Below are 23,273 nucleotides of genomic sequence, written 5' to 3'. Positions count from 1 at the left end.
AATCCGTGCACCACAATGGCGACTTAGACCTGGCACAGCCAAATGAGCAAATAAAAACTCACGACTATAAAAGAAAACTTCAAGAATTAAAGTGTAAATCTAAGAAAACACCTACAGGACTTTTATACTAAGACTATAAAATGCTGCTGATCAAAGATCTAAATAAATGAGAAAATGCACCTTGTTGAAGGATTGAGAGGCTCAAGGTGGTAGAGATGTCAGTTCTTCCAAAACCAATATATAAAGTAAATAGTTACCATACATGCATAATTAAGCAAGTGTCAACCGACCTCAAAGAGCATTTTTTGACTGCAATGCCATTAAGATAAAATTCTAAGAAGAAAAGTAATAGCTAGAGAATTCCCACTTGTTTGGAAAGCAAATAGCCTAAGGTCAAAGAAGAAATCGTAATTGAAATTAGAAATATTTGAGCATGAAAGAAATGATACTTATTAAAACTTGTGAATGAAAACCACTTAGTTGTGTCCTACTCTTTGTAACCGCCTGGACTATATACGTCCATGGAATTCTCCAGGCCAGAATATTGGAGTGGGTAGCCTTTTCCTTCTCTAGCGGACCTTCCCAACCCAGGAAATGAACTGGGGTCTCCTGCTTTGCAGGCAGATTCTTTGCCAACTGAGCTACCAGAAAAGCCCTTTAAAACTTGTAGGATACAGTTAAGTTAGTCCTTAAAGGGAAATTTAAGCTAAAGAGCATATATTGGTAAAAAATAAAAAAATTCAAAGGAGTTCTAAATAAATGAAGACACATAATGTGTTCATGGATTGGATGACATTCTCCTCAAATGGATTTACAAGTTTTGCTGTTCAGTCACTAAGTCATGTCTGACTCTTTGCTACCCCATGAACTGAAGCAGGCCAGGCTTCCCTGTTCTTCACTATCTCCCGGAGTTTGCTCAGATTCATGTCCATTGAGTTGGTGATGCTATCTAACCATCTCATCCTCTGTCAGCCCCTTCTCCTCCTGCCCTCAATCTTCCCTAGCATTGGAGTCTTTTCCAATGAGTCGGTTTTTCACATCAGGTGGTGAAAGTATTGGAGCTTCAATTTCACCATCAGTCTTTCAGTGAATATTCAAGGCTTTTCTTTAGAATTGACTGGTTTGATCTCCTTGCTGTCCAAGGGACTCTCAAGAGTCTTCTCCAACACCACAGTTCAAAAGCATCAATTCTTCAGCACTCAGCTTTCTTTATGTTCCAACTCTCACATCCATACATGACTACTGGAAAAACCATAGTTTTGACAATACGGACCTTTGTCCACAAAGTGATGTCCTTGCTTTTTAATATAGAAGTTTAACTAACTGCCTGAAAACTAATGATTTAGCCACACTTCTCACGAATCAAAAATAGTGTAGCCACATAAGCCAAAGGAAGAGGAAAAGAATAATGATGATAAATATGGAACTAATGAAAAAGAAAATAAACATAACAGAGAATCAGCAAGGTCAAGTGCTAGTTCCTTGAAAAAATTAATAAAACTGATAACTTTTTAGCAAACCTCATCAATATAAAAAGAAGACAGAAATTCCCAACGTCAGGAATTATTGTTAAAAACAAGATACCACAATATATCAGGAAAATATAAAGAAGATAAGAGACTGTTACAAAAAGTTGCATCCAAAACATCTGAAGATTGAAAAGAAATGAATGATTTTATTTTGAAATTTATAATTTCCCAAAACTGTTACTAGAGAAATAGAACACTGTAGAACCCTATAATCATTAAATAAATTAAATCTTTCCCACTAAGAAAAACCCGGGCCCTACAAATTCAACCAAACATTGAAAGAAGAAATAATGCTAGGTCTTCTCTAGAGAATAGACTCTTACAAGATCTTCTCTAGAGAATAGAAAAATATATATAAAATGAATATAAAAAAGTATAAAATGGACTCAACTCATTTTATGAAGCTGGATGTACCCTGATACCAAAACCTGACCAGGTGAACCTCAGTCATCAACACAGATGCAAAAATCTGAATCAAAAGATGGCAAAGGAAATGCAGCACTACTTAATCAGGGGTATCCCAGGAGACTCAGGTGGGATTAACATCCAAAAGCAATAAAAATAATCCACGTTATATTTATTATGCATTAGAATATCAGAAGAGAAAATATATGAACACTTCAATAGACACAGAAAACATATAACATTCAACACCTGTTTGAAAATGCTAAACAAGCTGGGAGTACAAGGGAGCTTTATTAAAAGGTCTTAATGCTTTAAATATTGAAAGCTTTCCTTTCAAATCAGGAGTAAGCCCACAATACCTGCTACTATCATCTCAATCCAACGTTGACTGTGAAACCCTGGCAGCATTGTAAGGCAAAGGAATAAAAGGTAGAAAGATGGGAAAGGAGGAGATTAAAGTGTTGGCCTACAAGATGATATGATTGCATAGGTACAATCAGAATAATAATTTAAATTAAAGCCAGTGGCTAAAGATAACAATCTTCCAGGTGGCTGAGTGGTAAAGAACCTGCCTGCCACTGCAAGAGAATCAGACTCAATCCCTGGATCAGGAAGATCCCTGGAGAAGGGAATGGCAACCCACTCAGTATTCTTGCCTGGAAAATCCCACGGACAGAGGAGCCTGGCGGGCTATAGTCCACAAGGTCCATCAGACATGACTCAGCACACACGCACAAACATAAAAGGTGCGTATCTCATTCAAGCAAAATCTAACATGGGTTGATTAGACCTATTTTGCCGTACACCACTCAGAGATCTAGGCACCCTCCTGTCTACCAGCATTTCATCTCATGGTCTCCAGGGTCGCCAAGGCAAGGACAGATGGAAAGTATGTGAAGTTCCTCAGTCCTTCCATGCTTTGGTTCTGAAATAACAAATGTCGTTTCCGCTCACATTCCTTTGGTTGGAAGCAGTCACGTGGCCCCACCCAACTACCTGGGAACTGACAAGTAGCATCGTCCATGGTCCCCAAATAGTCAAGCCACGCTCACACCTTCTCCAGCTGCCATGGGCCCCGAATCTGGGCTGAAATCCTGGATCTTTGAGTGAGCGGCCTGCACAGTGCTCTCCAGGGTCTCTGTATCCATTTCCCCTTGATGTGGAAATCTTGTGAACTAAATGCCACCTGCCACATCAGCAAACCAAGGATGCTGCAACCATCAAGCCATCACATTAGAGCTGCCCTGATAGTGAGCCCTGAGGGGACTCAGCATGAGAAGGCACAGGATGCTGGCCCCAGCAGCTGAGGTGCATATCAAAGGAATGATTTCAAAGAAGATGTGGTATGAATATACAAAGGAATATTACCCAGCCATAAAAAAGAATGAAATGATGCCATTTGCAAAAACATGAACGGACCTAGAGATGATCAACCTAAGTGAAGTAACTCAGACAAAGACAAATGTGATATTGCTTATACGCAAAATCTAAAAAAATAATGATACAAATAAACTTATTTATAAACAGAAACAGACTCACAGACTTCAAAAACAAATTCACAGTTACCAAAGGGGGAACAGGGCAAGGCGGGGTGGGGGGATAAATTAGGAGTTTGGGATTAGCATATATACATGACTATATATAAAATAGATGATCAACAAAGAGTTACTGTATTGCACAAGGAACTCAGCATTCTGTAATAACCTATATGGGAAAAGAATCTGAAAAAGAATGAATATATACATATAACTGAATCCCTACATTGTATACCTAAAAGTAACATAACATTGTAAGTCAACTATACTTCAATACAAAGTAAAAATTAAACTCAAAATATTTTTCAAAAAAAGGAATGATTTCAGTGAGCCCAGACTCATGCATCTTCCCATACATAGAAAAGCACTAAATTCCTTAACTTGAGTTATCTCATTTTCTTTTATTAACAGTAATCCTTTGATATTCCAACTACCTGGCCTTTTGTTGCAAAAATTCCTATATATCCTGGCTCCCCACTTGCCTCTTCGGAACAATTTCTCAGCGTTATCTGAGATGCTGTGCCCCAGGCTTAAAGTCCTTCGAATGTCTGCTGAATAAAACATGACTCTCAACTATTAGGTTGTGCATTTTTTTTTCAGTCGACAACCTACAAACTGAAAAAGACAGTGTCTGCTTCCTCTACAGACTCAAGGTCCGCTGATGGGGCGGGTCAGGACAATTTGCACGTGGAAATGGGAAAGGTGGAGGTGGGGTCATGGCGCTGTAACAATTCAGAAACCCTGCTGAGTGGACATCGCCAAGCTCCTCTGGGAGGAAGCCCCTTGTTGGTTATTCGCCTTAGTCCTTGACTGTGTTGCCCCAACACCTCCTTGGACACATCTATAGTGGACATGGGAGGCCAGGCCGTCCTTGGGGGCTGTGATGCTGTCTTGCCTATGGACAACTGGGAACCCAAGGTTTGGTTTTTGGTTTTTTTTTTTTTTTTGTTTTGGTGTCTTTTAAAATTTCTATTGGCCTATAGTTGCCTTACAATGATATTTTAGTATCTGCTATACAGAAAAATGAATCAGCCATACATATACATATATCCCCTCTTTTTTGGATTTCCTTCCCATCTAGGTCACCACAGAGCATTGAGTAGAGTTCTGTGTTCTATACAGTAGGTCCTTATTAGTCATCTGTTTTATAAATAGTAGTGTATGTATGACAATCACAACCTCCCAATTCATCCCGCCCACCCCTTTCCCCCTTTGGTGTCCATATGTCTGTTCTCTATGTCTGCATCTCTATTTCTGCTTTGCAAATAGGGTCATCTGTACTGTTTTCTTAAATCCCACATATATGCATTAATATGCAATATGTGTTTTTCTCTTTCTGACTTACATCACTCTATATAACAGTCTCTAGGTCTATACACGTCTCTGCAAATGGCACAATTTTGCTCCCAAGGCTTGTTTTAAGTCAAGAACAATCAAAGCCTTATTTTAATCCAAGTCTTGGTTTCCTTTCACAACATGATTTCCTTAAAAACCTAATAAGCTTTGAATTTATTTGTTTCTAGTTAGTTCCACGCTCCACACCTCCGCCCAAAAGTTCTGTTTGCGATATTGATCTCAGTTTTGCTTATCTTCATTTTTGCCCTGAAGTCTCACTCACTCATCATTTAACATCAGCTACCTTGAGTCTACTGGGACCTTTTTTTTAATGTGCTTTTTGCCCTGAGGTAGTTTGAGCCTTTGTTGTTCAATGACTTTCTCCATCCTGTATAAATTTATTTTTGGCTTTCCAATTTTGCTAAGCCCTTAATTTCTGGAATTTCTCTGTTCTCTTTATTTCTGATCACAAACTAACCACTTCCTTCCTGAATTCACAAAAAAATCTATATGAGGGTAGTCAACAGCCAAGACACACTTATAATATCCTGCTTTCTTAACTCTCGTTTTAGTGTTCAATTGGCTTCCCTGGTGACTGAGTCGGTAAAGAACCTGCCCGCAATGCAGAAGACAAGGGTTCGATCCCGGGGTCAGGAAGATCCCATGGAGAAGCGAATGGCAACCCACTCTAGCATTCTTGCCTGGAGAATTCCATGGACAGAGGAGCCTGGCCGGCTACAGGGTCACAAAGAGTCGGACACGACTGAGTGACTATCACCCATCACTTTATAGGCAACTTTCTCAGTTGCCTATAAATTAGTGCAAACTGACTGAAGTAAACGTGTTGGCATTTATGACCTGAGTCGCCAGCCCCGGTATCAGTTTCCTTGGCACGGACGCCAGCCAGTAAGCCAGCGTTGTGTATTTTAGCTTTTACATGCAGCAATGTTAGTTATTAGTCCTATAGGATAGGCTGTGCTGAGTTCAAAACGAAGGGCTATTTATGTCTCAGGCAAAGATGATGCAAACAGGTAACACTGCAGAGAAACCCTCTTCCATAAAGGGACTCAGGGATCCAGCGGCTTTCCTGTTGTGTCTCAACACAGTGTCCGGTGGTAAATGCCCTGAAAGCGCCAGAGCAAGACAGAGGCACTCTTAAAGACCTCATCCCAGAAACGTGTCTATATTGTCTTCCTAAAATCCCCCAAATGGAAACCAACTATAAAGACACCAGGATCAAATCTATATGCTGTTGGCTTGAGAATAGATGGATTAGAATACAGAAATATATGTAAGTATATTTGCGACCCCATGGACTATAGCCCTTCAGGCTCCTCTGTCCATGGGATTTCCCAGGCGTGAATATTGGAGTGGGTAGCCATTCCCTTCTCCAGGGGATCTTCCCCACCCAGGGATTGAACCCACATCTCCTGCATTGCAGGCAGATTCTTTACTGACTGAGCCACTGGGGAAGCCCAATATTTGATAACAAAAGTAATATTTCAATACAATACGGAATCATTAATTAATATATATCTATTATGATTGTTTCACTAAATCACAAATATTTCCAAATGATACTAGCATGACTAGCCACCCATCAGAAAAAAATAAAATTGGATTCCTGTTTTAGCCATATGTGAAAATAAACTTCATATTAAAGACAATAAAAGTGCAGCCAGAAATGCTAAAGGCTTGTATGAACATTACCAAGACCAGATACCCAGTAGCTATAGAAGGAATAATAAACAGTAACACAAAAATTATTTTTTCCATGACAAAAAATAATACAAAGTCTATATGTGGATAAGCAATTTAAGCACAGAGAACACACATAAGGCTTACATCTGATTTATGGAGAGTGTGCAGAAATTGGTAGAAAGGAATAAACAACCCAATAGGAAAAAAAAAAAAAAAAGGCGGAACACCAAGAAGCAATTCACAAAATGAATTCAAATGGCAACAAACCTATGAAAAAACCTTCATATTCACCAGCAAGAGAGAGGGGAGCAAAGTGAGATAAGGGTACCGCTTTACATCAGACTGGCAAATATAAATCCATGGTGAGCAGCTGAATGGGGAAAAGGCACCCATGCTCTGATGCTAGAAATGAGATTTATTATATCAGTTGTTGAAAGAAACCTTAAAATATCTGTGAACATTACATACACCCTTTAACCTAGCATGGATGGAACGGAACTTGTTGGAATGGAAACCAAATGATGCTTATTGGCAGAGGAGCAGAATCAGTAATGTGCTACCAAATGAAAAACAGCCCGTGTGTGCATGCTAAATTGTTTCAGTTGTGTTCACCTCTTTCGACGCCACGGACTGTAGCCCACCAGGCTCCTCTGTCCATGGGATTATCCAGGCAAGAATACTGGAGTGGGTTGCCATGCCCTTCTCCAGGGGATTTTCCCGACCCAGGGATTTAACCCATGTGGCTTGTCTCTCCTGAATCCACAGGAAGCTTCTTTACCACTAGCACCACCTAGGAAGCCCGAGAAACACCCCACCCTCCAAGAAAAAATATGCAGACATCTGTGTACATACCTATATTTGTTATAAAATGTATTAATGAAAAGGATGTGTGGCATAACATTTACAAATAGCAATAAAATGTATAACACCTTTTGTTATAAACTTGATGTAGTCAGCTGATCTCCACAGAATGTTTTTGTTGATCTTTGCCGAACTCTTGAACATGGAGACAACCTATAGCTGGAACCCAGGAATAAATGTTGGTTCAATATGAATGCGCATTTTTGTCAAATAGGAAGATGATAGGGACTTCCTGGTGGTCCAGAGGCTAAGACTGGGTGTTCCCAATGCAGGAAGCATGGGTTCGATCCCTGGTCAGGGAACTAGATCCCACATGCTGCAATGGAAGAACAGCAACAAAGACCAGGCATAGCCAAATAAATAAATATTTTTTAAACAAGAGAGCAAGCTGTCAGGGAAGCAAAGAAGACATGTGTTGAAACGTCACTCATTCACCATCTTTACTGACTTTAATAACAGTTTCCAAATCCTGAGAGAACAGTTGCTTACATTTTCCCTGCTAGTCACAGTGTAATGGCTGCAGACACGAGTCTGCATTATTAATATTGCGTATTTCTTAAGTTTAGACAACCAAGAAAACGATCAATCAAGTCCTGACTCGTCACGTGTGCCACTTCCCGTGGTGTGCGTGCTCTCGCCATGGCCAGCTTTAAACGAGGACACCTGGTTTAAAGGACACCTCTGATGACAGACTTATGAAGAGGTGCCCAGAGGCACACCATTGTGTTGTGTTTTATAATGGATGTTAATAATCTGAAGCATCAGTAATAATAAAATAATTAGAAAGTGATTCATTTGGAGTATTACCTTTGTTTCTAGTATAATGTATGTATTTAATTACACATTTATAGAATTTAATTTTTTTATTGGCTACATTGTAATATAGTGAATTCTCAACATTCAGAAAACTAAGATCATGGCATTTGGTCTTATCACTTCATGGCACATAGATGGGGAAACAACGGAAACAGTGAAAGACTATTTTGGGGGGGCTCCAAAAATCACTGCAGATGGTGACTGCAGCCATGAAATTAAAAGGCACTTGCTCCTTGGGAGAAAAGCTATGACCAACCTAGAGAGCATATTATAAAGCAGAGACATTACTTTGCCAACAAAGGTCCATCTAGTCAAAGCTACGGTTTTTCCACTGGTCATGTATGGATGTGAGAGTTGGACTATAAAGATAGCTGAGCGCAGAAGAATTGATGCTTTTGAACTGTGGTGTTGGAGAAGACTCCTGAAAGTCCCTTGGACTGCAACGAGATCCAACCAGCCCATCCTAAAGGAGATCAGTCCTGATATTCATTGGAAGGACTGATGTTGAAGCTGAAACTCCAATACCTTGGCCACCTGATGTGAAGAGCTGACTCGTTGGAAAAGACTCTGTTGCTGGGAAAGATTGAAGGTAGGAGGAGAAGGGGACGACAGAGGATGAGATGATTGGATGGCATCACTGACTCGATGGACATGAGTTTGAGCAAACGCTGGGAGCTGGTGATGGACAGGGAGGCCTGGCGTGCTGCAGTCCATGGGGTCGCAAAAAGCTGGACATGACTGAGCTACTGAACTGAACTGAACTGAACATTTTAATAACTGGCTCACAGAACTCCTGAAGTGTTAACGACAGGCTTTCACCAACCGGGATGAGCTGGTTCCAGCTCACACCTACGGGAATGGCTGACTGGTGTGCAACGGCCACAGGATGGGAGAATTGTATGCAATTACTTAAAAGAGTGAACTGGAGTTCTACAAGGGTTTCGGAGGGGTTTTTACAAAGAACTCTCCAAGAAGAAAAGCAAAATATAGGCAAGAGAATATAATATTGATTTCATTTGGGTAACAGAAGGCCCTCTGCTCATCAGAGAAACCTCTCCAGAGGTGTCTGTATAGACTAATAAAAGATTGCACGAGTGTTTATGGAGAACCAGGCAACAGGATTTGGGGACATAGGGTGGGAAGTGTGGGAAGGAGAGATGGGAGCCAAGCAAAATAGGAAAACAGAACACAAAGCCTGCCAGTAAAACAAACCGCGCATATGTTAACACATTTCCGCATTTGTGGATAATGTATGCATGTATGTGCTCACGTCATGAAAATATATTTTTAAATCTAGTTCTCCGAAGGACAGTTGTTTAGATTGTTTATTGTTGTTTAACAAACCACTCCAAAAGGTAGTAACTTGAAACGCCAATAATCGTTTACTACGGCAATTCTGTGGGTGGAGCGTGTGGATCTCCTGCTCTGGGTGGTGACGGCTTGGGGCATTGGGATGGCTGGAGGTTCATCATGCCTGGCTGGCATGCTGGCCTGGCTGGTGTGGCTGGCAGGTGAGGCTGGCTCCAGGGTGGCAGCTCTGCTGGTTATACCAGGCGTGGACTTCTGATCTCCTCTACTTGGACCCCTCCACAAAGCTGCTTGGGCTTCCTCACACATGGTGACAGGGTGCTAGGAGGGAGGCAGTGAGCAGAGGAGGTGATGGTAGAGAAGGGATGGAGGGATGTGCACGCTTGTTTGCTCAGCTGTATCTGACTCTTTGCGACCCCATAGGACTGTAGCCCATTAGGCTCCTCTGTCCGTGGGATTTTTTTAGGCAAGAATCCTGGTGTGGGTTGCCCCTTCCTCCGCCAGTGGATCTTCCTGACCCAGGGATTGATCCTGTGTCTCCTGTCTCCTGCATTTTGCAAGGGGGATTCTTTATCTGCTGAGCCAATGGGGAAGCCCAGGGAAGGGTGTAGGAGGTCAGATTATACCAGGCCTGGTAGATCCCTGTGAGGGATCTGGTTGTCTTGGGTTTGGGTTTGTACGGAGTTGGCCCCAAATGCCCATTTGGGTTCTTTCCATTCTATCACGCAGAAAGCCGGAACGAACTTTGCGGCCCGCCCAGCGTTTCAGGTGCACATGGGAGCCTTTGCAGATTTTGAGTGTTGCTCTGACTTAATGTTTCTAAAGGACTCTCCTGATTGCTGTGCTGAGAACAGACCACAGGGGGCCAAGGATGCAAGTGGCTTGTGCCAGGATGGAAGCCGTGGGGGTGGTGAGAAGTGGTCAGGTTCTGGATGCGTTTGGAGGTACAGCCAATATAATTTCCTGACAGACTGGATGTGGGGTGTGAGGGAAAGGGAGGGGCATCACGGATGAACGTGAGGCTCTTGGCCTGAGCAGCTGAAGGACGGGGCCACCGCCAGCCAACAAGGAGGCATTCAGTGGTCGTCGTGTTGGGTTTGCGAAGAGGTGGCTTTGATAGCCAACTGGAACCGTCACAGGGGCAGTCAGAAGGGCTGTTAGATACCAGAGGAGGCTGGAGGTGTGGCGTGGAAGGCAGTGTCATCTCGACAGTTTTCAAGTCCCCAGACAGGATCACTGAGACAGCAAGCGGTTCATGAAAGGAGACAAGGTCCAAGGACTGAACCCTGAACGTATTCCAGGTCAAGGAGACGGGGAGAAGTGGCCACAGCCTGAGGAGGCCCTGGCAAGGGGGCATGCAGGTCCTGGGAGCCAGGCGATCAGAGGGCATCCAGGAGGAGAAAGCGACTGACCAGCAATCAGAGGCAACTGACGGCTCAGGAAGCCGTGGTCTGACAGCTGACACCGGATTTCGGCTTTCAGGATGGTGGTGGGATGGGGTGGGGTGGGCACTGCTGACTTCATCATTTAGAGCAGTTTCAGGGAATCCGTGGCAGGAAAAGCCTGCTTAGAGAGGGCTGGGGCGGGGGGGGGGGGGTTGCAGAAAGATGGGGAGGAGTTTTGCTCTTTGAAGAAGCTCTGCTATCAAGAGGGGGAAGGAAGGAGGCAGCAGAGGAGGCTAGAAGAAGTGGGAGAGAAAGGCGTTTTGGAAGATGGGAGAAATGGCTGGCTGTGCGAGGCTGAGGCTGAGGCTGAGAGCTGACAGGGAGGCTCTGGCCAAGCACGGTTCCTGAGCCCGGCGGCACTGGTGGACCAGGGCCAAGCGCACGACGGGGCTGAAACAGACGCGGCCCGTCCCGTGCAGACCCTCCGCTTTGACGGGTCTTTCCAGCTGGATGGCACCCCACCCTCATCGTGCTCACGCTGGCTCTTCCCCGCCCCGCCACCCACTCCGAGAGCTCCTGAACCACACTCAGATGGGTTCTTGTCGGGAACGGTGCGTGTCCTTTTAAAAGACCATTCTGCTGGCTGTCTGATGCCCCCTGCCTTCCCGTTAATCGCTTCAGAAAGTAACCCAGCGGCTGGCAAATATTCGAGCCAAACCCCAGTGTGGGAGGAAGATGTGACATGAAGAACGATCTAGAGCGGGAGCCTGAGAGGCAGGGCCAGACGGGCGCTCGTTAGAAATGTCTATTTGTGGCTCCCCGTCTAATTTCTGGATATGATAATGAATAAATATTGGTCTTTCCTTCTACCTCCTTTTCCATCTGGGTGGTTCAACCAAACAGATGCTGCCACCCCTAGTTTTCTAGTACTGTGGAGAGACTAGGGCCAGAGGCGGGAATCTCCACCAGCATCTAGCAGAAGGATGATAGCAGGACAGGGAGGGATGCCCTGGAAGGTCTGAGCCCCTCAGACAGAAGCTATGACTGCTTACGCTTGAGCTTTACCTCCTGCTTTTGTCTCTCTAACACCCTGACAGGTACTCATCCAACTACTGCTTGAATGCCACCAGTGATGGGGCGCTCACTACCACAAAGTGGTCTGTTCCACTGTTCGATGGTACAGAATGTTAGGTTTTCCCCTTGTAATTAGCACTTCTCTTTTGAATTCCTATTATGTGCTGAGTTCTAGCCACATGTTGCATAAATAAGACCCACAGAGTGCCTGCCCTCAGTGGAGAGATAAACAGGAACCCTCACAGACGGCAAAAGGAAGGGAGGGAGGAGGCACCAGATTGTGCTGAGCAAAGCAGGGAATATGGGCTGGTGCGAGCTAGTGACAAATGCAAAGACTCCAGAGCAGTGAGAGAGAGAGAGGTCCCAGCCCCGGAGTCCCAGCCTGGGCCACCCAAGGGTGCCACATTTGAGTCTCCTGGCTCAGTCATGTGGTGGCTGTATGGCCCTGAGCAAGTTATCACCCTCTCTGGGCTGCTGCCAAATGAGTGCGTGCCAGTTCCCACTTCACGTTGTCATGAAGATTCAAAACAATACTTGCAAGTCATGGCGGTAGGAGCCGGCACACAGTAGGTGCTCAGGGAGCAGCCACTAAGTACAAACCTTTCAATGCATCTGCAGCCTCAACAGCAAGTGGCCAAGATGACATGTGCCGATTGGAGGGCATTTCTGCCTGAAGCTGATGCTTCTTATATGTAATTTCATTCTTATCAACAGAGGCAGCCTGCAGAATGCATAATTAAGTGTGTTTAAAGGATTTTACGCTTGTTGAAGATTTTTCCTAAAAACACATCCACAAATCAAGGGGAATATCCTTTGTCAGACCACACATCCCAGCGTGGGGCTGGTGGGACCAGTCACTGCCACCACGTCCGGCCAGACCCAGCCCACGCCCTGCCCCTGCATGCCTGCCACGACCAGGGCTGTCTGTCTGCGTCTGGAGGATGAAGAGCTCAGAGGCCTCTGAGCCAGCGTCTGGCCACGTTCCTCCCAGCATCCCTGCACGTACTGAGCTGGCCCAGGAGAAGCCGTGCCTTGGAGGAAAGATGTGTTTAAAATACTTTTTATCTTCACCCAAGAGAGGACCTGGGTTGTCCACCTGCCAGGAAGCAGTGTGCCACAGCCCAGCTGCCCACAGGTCCTGCCTGAGGCTCCTTCCCCTGCCAGGCTCACTGGCTGGGTTCATCTTGAGTCAGAACCTCCCAAAAGCCCCACGTGCTCTATTTGAGTCTACACCCCCTCGGGGGGGTCCCAGCTCTGATCTTGAATAAACACCTGCTTCACACGCATCTCAGACTCTGCGTGGCTGAGTTCACAAGCAGTGTGTGACTGTGTCAGCCGCCGAGTCCTGCGTGCAACTCCCAGTCCGGGTCACCAAAGGCCGTTAGCTTCCTCCTGGGACATTCAGAGCCCTGCTCTCCCACCAGAGGAGTAAAGCCCGAGGCACACAGGGCGGCCCCTGGATTTAGTCCATCAGCAGCGCCAGCCAAGCCTGGACCAGATGGGTGAGTGAGACACCTCTGCGTGATTCCAGTCTCCAGAGCCTCCCGAGCCTTTCTCTGAGATCTCGACACTGGGAACAGAACTGAGCCTAATTCCTCGCCCACAGAGGCCCGGAGTGAAAGAAATGGGAGGTTACCCAGGCAGCCGCAGAAACTGGATGGGAGGAAGTTGTTGTTAATAAGATCCCCTGTTACAAGAAGAAACACTGACTCAGCAAGCTCTGGTCCCTCCCCCAAGGTCGTGGGCAAATAGCGCGCAGAGGCAGGGTTTGCATGTCCAGTTCCTGCTTTGTTAGAGGGCAGTTTGAGGTGGGATCTCCCAGGAGATGGAAAGGCAGGAAAGGGGCCTGAGCAGGAGAGGGAGTCATGGGGCTCCACTGAGGGGAAGTTGCCAGTGTCCTAACCCTAGGGGGTGGGGACGGGGTGGGGGGTCCCAAGGATCAGCTGGTCCGAGTAGCCCCATCTTAGCAGCACTGGTCCTGCTATCACGGGGCCCAAAACTTGAGGACAAAGCCTGAGGACATTTAACAAAAGGAACACAAAAATATTTTCCTCTTGCAACCTGTGTACAGAGACATAGGACCAGGTGAGCAGGTGGGCACCCCTATCCACACTCAGAAACACACTCGCTTCCCTCGGTTAGCGAGGACAGCCGTGGTGACCGAGGATCAAGGTGACCAGCATGCCCCATCGTGACCTGTTCTGCGGGGTCCCTGTTACTTGCTGGCTCCCTGACCCCTTCCTGCCCCCACCTGTGCCGGAGGGAGACCCATCTGTGCAGGCGAGGCTCATAGAGCGGGGACTCGGGCTGCAACAGAGGAGGTCAAAGCCCAGGGGTCACATGCAGCGTGAGTTCAAGGCTGCAACAAGAAGTGACGGCCATGACCCAGAGATGGCAGGACAAGAAGAGGGAGGAATCGGGGGAGCCTGGAATGTGCAATGAGGAAGTGAATCTGACCAGAAATGAGGCCGTCCGCTTCTTCCCATCCTGCCTGGCAGTGGCCATCCACGGTCCAGGGGGGCCCCCTTCTGTGACTCAACATCTCCTGTCTCAGGCCGGCCAGTCACTGCCTAGCACCACGAGTGCATTTTTGTTTTTTTAAAGGGAAGATGGATTTTCCTTAAACCCTTCTCTGCCTGGAAACAGAGGATGAGCAAGGAGGACAGAGTTCCCACTTCTCTGTGGTCTGTGCTGGGCTTAGTCGCTCAGTCGTGTCTGACTCTCTGTGACCCCATGGACCGTAGCCCGCCAGGCTCCTCTGTCCATGGGGCTTCTCCAGGCAAGGATACCGGAGTGGGTGGCCATGCCCTCTTCCAGGGGATCCTCCCAACCCAGGGATCGAACCCAGGTCTCCCGCATTGCAGGTGGATTATTTACTGTCTGAGCACCAGGGAAGCCCCTTTTCTTTATGGGCTAGAGCCACTCTTCTGAAACCTGGTTGCATGTTATTGTCACCTGGGCAGGCTCTAGACTTCCCGGTGTCTACACTGCACCTGGACCAGGGGTTCAGAATGTCTACACGGGGGACCCAGGACCAGGCCGAGTCCAAGGGGATCACCTGGAGCTCGCCAGCAGTGCACAGTCTGCGCTGACACCCAAGTGAGTTACGTGCACATGAGATTCAAACAGCAAGAGCAATGTCAGTTCAGTCGCTCAGTCGTGGCCGACTCTCCGTGACCCCATGGACTGCAGGACACGCCGGGCCTCCCTGTCATCACCAGCTCCCGGAGCTTGCTCAAACTCATGTCCATTGAGTCAGTGATGCCATCCAACCATCTCATCCTCTGTCATCCCCTTCTCTTCCTACCTTCATTCTTTCCCAGCATCAGGGTCTTTTCCATTGAGTCAGCTCTTCACATCAGGTGGCCAACGTATTGAAGCTTCAGCTTCAGCATCAGTCCTTCTAATGAATACCCAGGACTGATCTCCTTTAGGATGGACTGGTTGGATCTCCTTGCAGTCCAAGGGACTCTCAAGAGTCTTCTCCAACACCACAGTTCAAAAGCATCAATTCTTCTGCGCTCAGCTTTCTTTATAGTCCAGCTCTCACATCCACACATGACTTCAAACCATAGCTTTGACTAGACGGACCTTTGTCGGCACAGTAATGTCCTTGCTTTTTAATATGCTCTCTGGAACCATGTGCTGGTGTGTAATAGGCAACCCAGGGGCCCTGGTTCCTATGGCGGTCACTTACCCATGATGCGTTGCCTATGCCCAGGGTCCCTGAGTGGTGGATGGACATCGGCTGGTGGCCCTGCTTGACCACCGCTTCCCAGGTTGTTGCGTCCAGGGCAGACAGGCAGGGCACTGGGCTCGGGTCTGAGCAGGGCATCTTGCCCAGGGTGCTGCACTCAGCCCACTAAGCGTAGCCCCTTCCCTCCTGGGAGCTTCCCTAGTGGCTCAGCGGTAAAAAAAATTCGCCTGCCAATTTAGGAGAAGCAGGAGATGTGGGTTCAATCCCTGGGTCGGGAAGATCCCCTGGAGAAGGAAATGGCAACCCACTCCAGTATTCTTCCCTGGGAAAGCCCATGGACGGAGGAACCCAGTGGACTATACAGTCCACGGGGTCGCAAAGAGTCAGACTAAACAACAGCAAATTCCCCCCTCGCCCCCGGGATGCGGGAACCCTGTGCAGACCCCCCGCCAGGTGGGTGCCCTCCGCCGCTCATGCATCCCTTAGGCAGCCGCTGCACGGCCTTGCCTTTCGAAAGCTCTGCCTGATACTGATACCGAACCTGCCTCCTGGGCCCTGACCACAACACCTGCGGGTCTCTGCCCCCATCAGGCGAGCGTGGGGAGCCTTGTCTCCACCTGAAGCTGTTGGATCCTCTGCACCTGTTTCTTGCCTCCTCCAGCCTGAAACCTCAGGCTAAGCCCTCCTTCTAGAACTTCTGCCTTGGCCCCTTTGTACCCCCTGGCAGGTCCTGTCCCCAAGAACAGCCAGGGCTGGCCATTCAAGAAGATTCCATCCCCCCTGCACACCCCACATTGATTTTGCCCTTGAGAAGCCTTTGGTTGGCGGCATAGGCTAATATGACGGGGAAGTTTATCTATGGGTGAATGCTGATTGCCCCCCCATCATCTGGCTGGATCAGGATGCAGGTGGGGAGATGGAGCTAGGGTGGAGGAAGGGTCATGGAAAGAAGGAGGAAATGGAAGAGAATGGGTGGGGGGAGCAGAGACCTACCTCCACGTGGGGACTTGGAGAGGGCAGAGATGGGGAGGGAATTTTAAAGATACTTAGCTGCTTATTAAAAATCTGCACTGTGCAAGCAGAGAGCAGCCTGCATTTTCCACAGTGTAGAAGACTAATCATTGATCAATAGTCCAACAACAAAGCAATGAAAATAATATATGGGTCTACGTATATGAACATGCTTTTATAGGCATGCATATATACATATATAATATATGTATTCAAATGCATCACACCAGACAAGCAAGAACAAGGAGCAGCCTCCCAGGCCAGAGAACCAGGAGTGAGACTGGAAGTCCCCAGAGGTGAGCAGTTGCCGAGGCTGGCTCTGCCCCAAGGACATTTGCCAAGGTCGGACACCTGATCATCCTTGTCCGTGACCACACTTGGCTCGGGTGGAGGAACGCCTGGGCCGCCCAGCATGAGTTAGAGAGGGAACCCCACGGACAGCTGGACTCTCCCGAGGGCCTTGCTTTCACTGCTGGAATAAGTTACTAGGAAAAAGCCTGAAGATGGAAGAAACAAGGACAGTAGCCTACATCAAGCTTGGCCCTGGGAGAAAAAAGAATCTCCCTGAAGCCATAACCACCAGCCAGCCCCATTGCAGGCTTTACACTGGCTCTGCGGACCCAAAATCCCTGACTAAGACTTCAATTTAGTGGGAGGCAACTCAGAGTGACCCTCGGAATCCTGCTGAAGCAGACGTGAATTATCTCTGGAGGTTCCCGTTTTCAATGTAAGCCTCGAAGCGTTACCAGTGATTAAGTAGAAAGGATGGCTTCCCAAGTGGCTCAGTGGTAAAGAATCCACCTGCCAAGCAGGAAACATGGGTTTGATCCCTGGCTTGGGAAGATCTGCTGAAATAGTTACAGGCAACCTGTTATAGCCACGCTTTCCGGGAAACAAACTCACTCAGAAGGACAATGCAGATAGTGGAGTGCAGTTTATTACACCGGTGGGCCCAAGGCAGAGTCTCCTCTTAGCCAAGGACCCCGACCAGCATTTGTGAAAATTTTTATACCCCATGTGTACGTGTCTAAACCCACCACCCCAAATCCCTTGAGGCTTACAAAGGGTAAATACAATCACAATAACCCCATCATTCACGTGTTATGTGTTCAAACAGTTAATACTCAATAAGCCCGCCGTTACATTCCAACCAGTTAATAACTGATAAGCCTGTGGTAACATTCTGATAGATACTGTCCGGAGGCAGGGGTGATTAGTGTCTGTTTTCTCTTAGGTGATGAATAACCTGGATATCTTCAAGGTTCCCCTGTCTGGAGGGGGTCTTATCCTTCCATTGTCGTTCCCACAGGCACTAAGCAGAGAGTTCAGAGTTCACTGGAGTGGTGGCCGAGCACAAGCAGCACGGACAGGCCTGAGATGGAGTCAAGGTCCTATGAATTCCTTCTTCAAACCCACTCCAGTATTCTTGCCTGGAGAATCCCATGGACAGAGCAGCCTGGTGGTGATGATGATGGTGATGGTGATGATGGTAATGATGGTGGTGATGGTGGTGATGGTGACGGTGGTGATGGTGGTGACGATGGCGGTGATGGTGGTGACGATGGTGATATTGGTGGTGGTAATGATGGTGACGGCGGTGATGGTGGTGGTGGCGGTGATGGTGGTGGTGATGGTGGTGATGGTGGTGATGGTGGTGGTGATGGTGGTGGTGATGGTGGTGACGGTGGTGACAATGGTGATGGTGGTGACGATGGTGACGATGGTGGTGGTCATGACGATGGTGATGATGTTGGTGGTGGTGGTGGTGGTGACGATGGTGATGTTGGTGTTGGTAATGATGGTGATGGTGGTGATGGTGGTGATGGTGGTGGTGGTGACGATGGTGGTGGTGGTGATGGTGGTGACGATGGTGGTGGTAATGATGGTGACGGTGGTGATGGTGGTGGTGGTGGTGATGGTGGTGATGGTGATGGTGGTGATGGTGGTGACGGTGGTGACGATGGTGATGGTGGTGACGGTGGTGACGATGGTGATGATGGTGATGGTGGTGACGGTGGTGACGATGGTGATGATGGTGATGGTGGTGACGATGGTGACGATGGTGACGGTGGTGGTGGTCATGACGATGGTGATTATGTTGGTGGTGGTGACGATGGTGATGGTGGTGGTGATAATGATGGTGACAGTGACATCACCTGACATTATTCAGTGCTATTTGTCCAGCAATGTTTCAAGCTCTTTAGATGGACTCTCTTCTTTACCTTTCATAATAACCCTTCAGAGAGTAGATTCCTGATTGTTTTGATTTGACAGGAAAGGAAACTGAGGCTCAGGGAGGTAAGTGATTCACTCAGCGTCACAGAGCAAGTAGCTGATGGACCTGAGAGCCACGCCTCGGAGTCTGACACAAGCATTGTGCTCTAACCGCTGCACCACACCGCCTTGTCCGCCACAGGCTGTGAGCACCTCCAGGACAGACTCCGTCTCTGAGCTCTCCCTGCGTCCCCGGCTCCGAGACCGGGGGCTGCACACGGTCCCAGGAGGGCCTCTTAGCGTGGCCTGTGTGCTGTGATTTGTGCGGAGGTAAAACCTGCTCTGTGCATTGATCTATTCCCTTCACAGGCAGTAAGCATATTAATGGATTTGAAACGTTGTAGATTCGTGAATAAAAGCATACAATTTTTGGCCAATGCAGGTCCCTTGGCTGACTCTTCCTAAAAGCATCATTTCTGGGATATCCTATTGTCTGCTTTCCAACCAGTCGGGCCACCCAGAATCTGCTGTCCCAGCCCCATCCAGACCCCCAGAGACCCAGGTATCCTGGCTGCTCCCTGAGCCAGTGGGCGAGGACCCTTCCAACTCCGAGGCGAGAAGACCTGTGATGACCCTTGGACTCGGCTGCCCGGGTCTCAAAAGGAAGAAGGATTGGGGAGGAGGGGTGGGCAGGGACTGGGGGAGGGGAGGTGACAGTTTGGTCTGTTGCGGAAAGAGAGAGGGGAGGGATGCTTTCCTGCAGACAAGCTGTTCGCTTACCAGCTGACTTTGGTGAAAGAAAGAAAGAAAGAAAAAATTTCCCAGTGCCATCTGCTCCCAGAGAGAGGCTGGTGTGGGGCCTGGGGCTCCCTGTGGCTCGGGCAGCCAGACCCAGTTTCAGAATCTGAGACAGCTGCCCCTTGGGTTATTTTGGGAAGCCGCTCAGCACCGAGGCGCCCCGGCCTTCGAGGCATTTCCCGTCACTCCGTCACTCCGGAGCTGTTTGCACACCAGCCCAAGACTGCCAGCTCCTTCCCCGGCCCTGGATGGGTTCCAGTTCAGCCCACGGTAATTGTCCTGCTTCCAGCTCTGGCTGCAACAACGCCATCCGGGGTCAGATTTCTTGGGACGGAGGAGGGAGGGAGGCGAGGGCGGTGGGCTCTGCAGCCCCCCTCCTCAGACTCCTTTGTAGGAATCAGCCCCCCCACCCGCCAGCCCAGGGTGCCCGTCCTGTCCCATCGCTCAGCCCTCCTCCTGTCTCCCCAGAGACGCCCCCACCCCTCTGATCCCAAGGGTGGGTGGGGGGGTCTTGGCAGGAAATGACAACATCCAAAGGGCCTGGGAAGATCTTGGACCTCTCAGGGAAGGATCTGAAGACAGCTTGGAAAGGATGGGGTGGGTAGGAGCTAGAACACAGTCAGTGAGTAGACACAAAGCCAGCAGCGCCGGGAGGACCCAGAGCGTCCGGGAGCAGGGAGCTTTTCAGCAGGACAGTAATGGGCTCGGGCTCCCAGGACAGGAAAACGCCAACCTCGGTTATGGAATTGGGATCAGAGTGGAGAGAGGCAGAGAGCCCGCCTGGGGAGTCACCGTACCGAACCCCGTGGATGGCGAGCACCTGGACTTCCAGGGGCAGAAGGGAGGGGAGGAGGGCCTGGGTCTGAGAGGCGAGGAAAAGGCAGAAAGGACGCCGTGCCTGGGTTAGGGACGGTGGGGGGGTGGGTGTGGGGGGTCCAGACTGAGCCACAGGTCTCAGGCTTGGGAACCCGGAGGCTGGTGTGCGCGTTCAGTCACTTCAGTCGTGTCTGACTCTCTGCAACCCCATGGCCTGTAGCCCGCCAGGCTCCTCTGTCCACGGGATTTCCCAGGCAAGAACACTGGAGTGGGTGGCCATGCCGCTCTCCAGGGGATCTTCCCGACCCAGAGATCAAACCCAGGGCTCCTGTGTCTCCTCCTGCATTGCAGGCAGTTTCTTCACCACTGAGCCATCGGGGAAAACCCCCGGAGGTTGCAGGGGCTGGAAAAGGGGCTGGGGAGTCAGGAGGCAGGACAGCGGAAGGGGCAAGTTCTGACTTCAATCTGGTAGTTTGGGGTAGGAACCCAAGGGGCACTGTGCCCCGGGCAGTTCAAAATGTGGGTCTGGTCAGGCAGGAAGGAGCCTGGTGGTTGCCAGGGGCCAGAGGGGTGGGGATAGAGTTTCGGTCTAACAGGTATTGAGTTTCAGTTTTGCAAAATGAATAGCGTTCTGGAAATGGTGGTGATGGTGCCACTCAGGGTACTTAATGCCACTGAACCGCACACGTTACAATGCCTAAAATGGAAAATTTCATTATGTGTATTTTACCGCAATAAAAAAATTTTAATGGCTGCAACCCTCCCATTAAAATGCAGAGACATTCAGATCAGATAAAAACACACAACTATTTGGGTCTATAGGAAAGCCTCTTTAGGGGACTTCCCTGGTGGTCCAGTGGTTAAAACTTCATGCTTCCAAAGCAGCGGGTGCGGGTTTGATCCCTGGTCAGGGAACTAAGATGCCTCTCAGTGTGGGCAGAAACATTTTCTTTAAAACCTCTCTTTAAAAATAAAGACACAGATCCTTTACAAGGAAAAGAATAGAAAAGATTCCCTGCTAACACTAAGAGGAAGCTTATAAGGAGCTGTATTAAAATCAAAGCGGATTTCAGAGCAAGAGAGATATTATAAAGGATTAAGAGGACATCAAAGGGTTGTGACAATCGCCGAAGAGCGGCAGGCAGGCTGGCACTAGGGGGTCTCTCTCTCTCTCTCTGTTCCCATGCCCACCTTCCCGCCAGCCTCCCATCCCAGGCACCCCTCCTTGTACCTGGACCCCAGCTCCTGCCCACCTGCCCAGGTGCCTCCCTCCAGTAAGATGTGCCCTCTCATGTTTAATCTCTTCTCATCCAGAGCCTTCCCGTTGGCATTTACACAGGCTCAGACCTCCCCACTCACAAGCAGTCACATCCCCCGAGGCCCCAGGTTACTGGCTGGCATCTCACCAGGCTCCAGAGAGAAAGCATGAAATCAACCCCCCTCCTACCGCAAATCCTCAGGGTCTTTGCTCCCTCCCTTCCGCAGGCCTCCCTGCCATGTCATCCATCCTCACTATTTCTCAGCTTGAAAACAAGTCAGAAAAAAAATTTATTTTTGTAGCTTTATTGAGGAATACTGTCCACACATTGGACATGAGTTTGAGCCGACTTCGGGAGATGTGTGAAGGACAGGGAAGTCTGGCAGCAGTCCATGGGGTAGCAAAGAATGGGACACGACTTAGCGACTGAACAGCAACAATGTACAAAAAGTAACTTTTCCCAATTCTAAGTGTGTGATTTGATGAGTTTGAAAAATGTGGACAGTCACATTAGCACAAAGAACCCACAGAGCATTCCCATCACCCCAAATTCCTCTCATGCCAGCCTGGAAAGCACTGATCTCTTTTCTATCGCTAGGGCTGCACCTTTTCTAGAATTTCTTATAAATATGTAGCCTCTTACGTCCCATTTCATTCCCTTAACCTAACGCTGTTGATGGCATCCAGGCTGTTTTTGTATCAACACCCTTCCCTCTGTGTCGCTAAGCAGACGCCCATTGTATGGAGACACTCTAATTCCTTTATGCCTTTGCTGGCGATGGACATTCGGGTTCTTCCCAGTCTTTGGTTTTTATGAATAGTATTGCTATTCATGTCTAACTCTTTGTGTAGACATATGTTCTCATTTTTCTTGGATAAATACCTAGCAGTGAAATGGCTAGGTCGTATGGTGAGTGTATGTGTTACTTTATAAGAAACTGCCAAACTGTTCTCTCAAGTAAACGTACCACTTTGCATCCCACCAGCAACATATGAGAACGCTAATTGCACTACATCCTTGTCAACACTTGCTATTGTCAGTGTTTTCAATGTAGCGTGTAGTGGAATCTCGTGGTTTTATTTCTCTAACGAGTAACGGTACTGAGAATCTGTTAGTCAGCTCTGGCTGCTATGATAAAATATCATAGACTGGCCAGCTTATAAAAACAGACAGCTAGGACTTTCCTGGTGGTGCAGGGGATAAGAATCTGCCTGCCAGTGCAGGAGACACGGTTTCAATCCCTGGTTCAGGAGAATCCCTCATGCCACGGAGCAACTAAACCCATGCACCGCACCTCAACTTCTGAGCCGGGGAACCACAGCTGCTGAGCCTGCGTGCAGCAGCTGCTGACGCCTGTATGTCCCAGAGTCCATGCTCCACAACGAGAGAAGTCAGTGTATCGAGAAGCCCGCACGCCGCAAGAAGAGCGTAGCCCCTGCTTGCTGCAACGAGAGCAAGCCCACACACAGCAACAAAGACCCAGAACAGCCAAAACTAACTAACCAAATAAATAAAATTATTAAAAAAGA

The sequence above is a fragment of the Muntiacus reevesi genome, chromosome 1 (genome assembly GCF_963930625.1).
Source record: "Muntiacus reevesi chromosome 1, mMunRee1.1, whole genome shotgun sequence".
Lineage (NCBI taxonomy): Eukaryota > Metazoa > Chordata > Mammalia > Artiodactyla > Cervidae > Muntiacus > Muntiacus reevesi.
This window is presented reverse-complemented; position numbering follows the sequence as displayed.